Here is a 4,843-nt window from a genome sequence, read left to right on the forward strand (position 1 = left end):
GGAGACCGCGGACGGGAGAGCGGAAAGCGCTGGGGAGCGCGAGCGAGAGCGCAGAGAAAGGAGCCGGAGAGGGGAGGGAGCCGGCGGGAGGAGGGGACTCGCCGCTCCGCCGCCGCCACCCGCGCAGCCAAGGGCGCACCGCCACCTGCCGGCCGGCGCCGTGCCCGCCCGTGCGAGCGCCAGCCGCTCGGGAACCAGGCGCCGGAGGTCCTGGAGCAGGCCGCCACCCTCCAGGGCCGCAGGCCACAGACCCCTGTCCTCCCTTCCTTGCTCCTTCCCTCCTCTCCCGCCCTCTTGCCTTCCTTCCGCCCTTTCTTCTTGTATTTACTGACCACCTACTCTGGGCCAGCCGAGTTCCAGGCAGTGGGGACACAGGGGTAAACACAGCCAGGTGCCTGTTCCCACTGCTGGGAGTCTGATGTGGGAGAAAGACCACACCTAAGTGGACACGTTCACGGACAAAATCACCCCAGAGAACCAGAATGAAGCCAGAGCGTAAGTGGGGAGGTGGTCTCCGGTAGGAGCCTCTGAAGGAGTAACAGTGGAGACAGGACCTAGCCCCCTGAGGCTGAGGAGGAGACCTTCTAGGCAGCCAGAGGGCCCTGCGAAGACGCTAAGGCAGCTTCCAGATGACCTACGGGTGCAGCCACTCCTGTGGCTTAGGCTTCAGGACTTGCAGACAGTGGCTTTATGTCCCAACCCCGGGGGCCACCAAGGGGGCAGCCCCTGAACATAAGGACAGACGCCTGGGTGAGGAGAGGGTGTGGGACAAGGTCCCATTCAGAGCCTGGCAGGCCACGGTGCACAGCTGGGGAAACAGAGGCTCAGCGCACCGAGTCCCCACCCAAGGTCATGAACCTACTTTAGGTAGATTTCAATGTAACTTCATTGAGCACCCACCATGTGCTCCGCACTGGCCTCAGGGAAGACACAGGAGCAGGAGATTCTCCGAGGCAAGGCCAGGGTCAGAGTAGCTGTGCATCCTCAGCCAGGGGCCACCCCGCCTCCTCCTTCCCCAGTGGCCCCCGCATTAGATAAAAATCCTCAGGCTCGGGCTTCCCTGGTGGTGGCGCAGTGGTTAAGGATCCACGTGCCAATGCAGGGGACACGCATTCGAGCCCTGGTCCGAGAAGATCCCACATGTCGCGGAGCAACTGAGCCCGTGCGCCACAACTACTGAGCCTGCGCTCTAGAGCCCGCGAGCCACAGCTACTGAGCCCGCGTGCCACAACTACTGAAGCCCGCGTGCCTAGAGCCCGTGCTCCGCAGCAAGAGAAGTCACCGCAATGAGAAGCCCACGCACCGCAACGAAGAGTACCCGCCACTCACCGCAACTAGAGAAAGCCCGCACGCAGCAACAAAGACCCAATGCAGCCAACAATAAATGAATAAAATTTTTTAAAATAATTTTTTTAAAAAAATATATAAATTGAAAAAATTTTTTTTAATTTAAAAAAAAATTTTTAATTTAAATTTTAAAATAAATTTTTTAAAAAAATCCTCAGGCTCAGCATCCCTGTCACACTCACCTCCCAGTTGGGTCTCTTTGCTCCAGAGGGAGAGAGAGAGAGAGAGAGAGAGAGAGAGCAGAGTGAGAGAGCCTAACGGGGCAAAGGAGCAAAGGCTCGAACGTTTGGGAAAGACAGACAGTGGGGCTTCCCGCTGGCCCCCAAAGAGTTGAAGCACCCAGCACCCTGTCTTCTGCTTGCTCACCCAGGCTCACCGGGAATTCATAGCCAATAACAGACTGGGCTTGCCCTCTGCCCAGCGCTGGGGTGGGGGGTGGGGGCTTGGCTGGATACCTATGAAGTCTCCTACCTTGGAATGTGCCCTCGCCCCCTCCGTGGTGTAAATTCCCAATCTGTCAGAGTCTAAATCTCCAGCTCAGGCCCAGGGTCAGGAGAGAAGGGGGAGCCAGCAGCTGTGGGAACGTCTGGTCTAGCACAGGGAGCAGAGAAGAACAGAACAGGGTCAGTGCAGGGCTGAAGGGAGGGGAGACAAAACAAAGTGGCAGGCGGGCACTAAAAAGACGCTTACGAGCAAACCAACACACACGGCAGACAGTGGCTGGCGGGAAGGTGCTCGCTAAACGGCGGTCAGAAGAGAGCTGGGTCTGTCCCGCCTTAGACACAAATTCACCAAGAGGCCCCGTGATGCTGGCTCAGCCTCCATCTCCCCGGCTGTGAAGGGAAGGGGCCTGCACAGTCTCTAAGGTCTCTTCCAGTTGTTTGTTTGTTTTGTTTTGTCTTGTTTTTAAATAAAGGAAGGCCTCCAAGTACTGTCCTCAAGAAAACTTGACAGTGACACATCATCGAGCACCTACTATGTGCTGGGCACTTTCCTAGGGACTGGCTGCGTCCTAGAAAAGAAGATGGGGGCCTCTGCTCTTGGGGTGGGTGATGTTGCAGGTTATCATATTTAACTCTCACCCTCAGGCTGTCCCCATCTTACAGACACGGAAACAGACTCAGAGTGATGACTGCCCAAGGTCACCTGGCCAGAGTCAGGGGCCAGACTCCAGGCACGTTTTCTGGCCCCAAGGGGGCGCTCTTTCCACCCCACCCTGGTTACTTGCCCTCTGTGCATGTTACCCCTCCGAGGCTTGGAGAGCTCAGCCAGGCAGGGAGGTAATGTGAACACACATCACCCCCAGGCTCAGACCGAGGCCACATCATTAGTGATTTGGTTAATGTCCCAACAAACTGGGGAGAGGGTCCAGGTCTGGAATGCAGAGGCCATGGTGCCTCACCAGAGCTCTTTCCAGAACAACTGGCTGGCTGCCTCTCTGCCCTAATAAGGCCACAAGGCATTCGGACGAGCAGGACTGACTCAGCCCTTTTCTGAATCCAAATCCAGAGACACTGTGATTCCCCGGATCTCTCAGCTCACAAACATTACTGGACCCCCAGGAACACAGTGATGAGGGAGACAGACAAGTTCCCTGTGCTGGGGAGGAGCGTCCGTCCTCATGCAGCTAGACAGATCCGGGGGAAAACCTAGACAGTGCTGCGTACCCAGGAGAAAATAAGGCAGGTGTGCGATGGCAACGAGGAGGTGCTGGGGGCCTGGTAACTTGGAGCTGAGAGGCAGAGGGCCCGGCATGAGCCTGGCGGGAAAAGCCATCCCAGCACAGGGGGAGCACGTGAGCCCCAGCCCGGCCCAGAGCAACTGGGTATTCAGAGGAGGAACTGCCGGGCTTGATTTGTATTCACGGACCACTGCAAAGCCTCTGGAGGGTTTCAGGCAGGAGAGTGAGACCAGCGGCGTTCTTACAGCATCACTCTGGCCGCCAGGAGGACAGGTGCAGGAAGGCACTTAGGACACGACTGTGCAGGACAAGAGAGAAGCTGTGGCAGCTGGGCACGGCAGCGGGCAGCGATGGAGGAGGGGGGAGTGGAGGGAAGCCCCCTCACCCCAGTCTCACTCCCCCTACCCCCGCGCTCACCCTCCTTAGTGACTCACATCAGGGACTCGGGGACACAGATGCAGGAGAAAGATGCAGGCAAGTGTAGAAAGCAAAGGAGAGCCTCGATCAGGCATGCTGTCCAACACCCCCGGTGCAGTGGGGTCTCCGGAGGCCACAGAGGCAGTGTCTGCGGTGCCCACCGAGGTGGCCGACAGCTCAGCAGGTGTCTGGGCATGAACACATGGAGGCAGGCCACGTGCAGAAGCTGGGGTTCAGCGCCTGGCATCGGGGTGCATGCGCGAGATAAATATTAAACCCTCTCCAGATCTGTAACACCTGATTCTTCACAACAGCAAGATCCTAAGACGGGGGAACCAGCCCCAGCCAACCGCCCTTTCACCTCCATGCAGGGCGCCAGGCTCCAGACCGAGTCAGGCCTGGTCCTGCTCCTGGAGAGCTCACAGTCTGATGCGGGAGGCGCACGGGTGAACAGTGATGCCAGGGAAGCAGGCGATCCCAGGGAGGTGTCTGGGGGCCTAAAGGAAGGGGGAGCCGCCATCTGGCCTTCTGCTCAGAGCGGGTGCTCTTCCACTCATCCCTCCAGGTAACAGTAACAATAACAGCCGAGACTGCCACATGAGCGCCTCCTCTGGGCCAGGCACTGTTCCTGATGGAAGAACCCAGCACACCTCTGACTCCCCTAGAGGGTAAGTACTGTTTTCCCCAACTGAAAGGTGAGGAAGGTGAAAGCACACAGGGGGCAGTAATTTACCCAAAGGATTCAAAGGCCCACGTCCTCATGTACCAACTGGGTGTCCTGAGCATGGCCCAACTTCACCTCTCTGTTCCATAAATTGCCTCACCTGCGAAATGGGGCCAGCACGGCGCTGACTCGGTGGCTCTCAATGTGTCATCCCTGGACCCACAGCATCTGCGTTAATGGGTTGATTTCTGGGCCCACCCCAGACCTACTGAACCAGAAACTCCGGGCTGGGGCCCCGATCTGTGTCCAACACGCCCTCTGGGTGGTCCTGACGCACCCAGTGGCTCTGGGCCCAGGCTGCACAATTGACATCACTTGGAGGACTTTAGAAAAGTACCGATACCCAAGCCCCACCCCTGACCGCACCATCTCTGTGGGGCATCTCTAAGCTCCCAGGTGATGCCAATGTGCAGCCAGCCGCGAGCCCCTGGCCTGCAGCACAGCTCTTTATGAGGATTCGCAAGAGGACAGATGCCAAGTGCCTGGCGTACGGCTGGACCACAGTAAATGGTGCCTTTCCTGACAGGTAAGTGGGGGCCCCTGGAACCCCAGGCCAAATCTTTTAGTTTCAAGATCCAGCCTTGCTTCCCGATTCCATGACAACGCTCTCATCCAGAAAGCAGAAGAAATACTTTGTCACTCCAACTGTTTTTTTTTTTTTTTTTTTTTTTTTG

This window comes from Lipotes vexillifer, unplaced genomic scaffold, assembly GCF_000442215.2.
Source record: "Lipotes vexillifer unplaced genomic scaffold, Lipotes_vexillifer_v1.1 scaffold63, whole genome shotgun sequence".
NCBI classification, from domain to species: domain Eukaryota; kingdom Metazoa; phylum Chordata; class Mammalia; order Artiodactyla; family Lipotidae; genus Lipotes; species Lipotes vexillifer.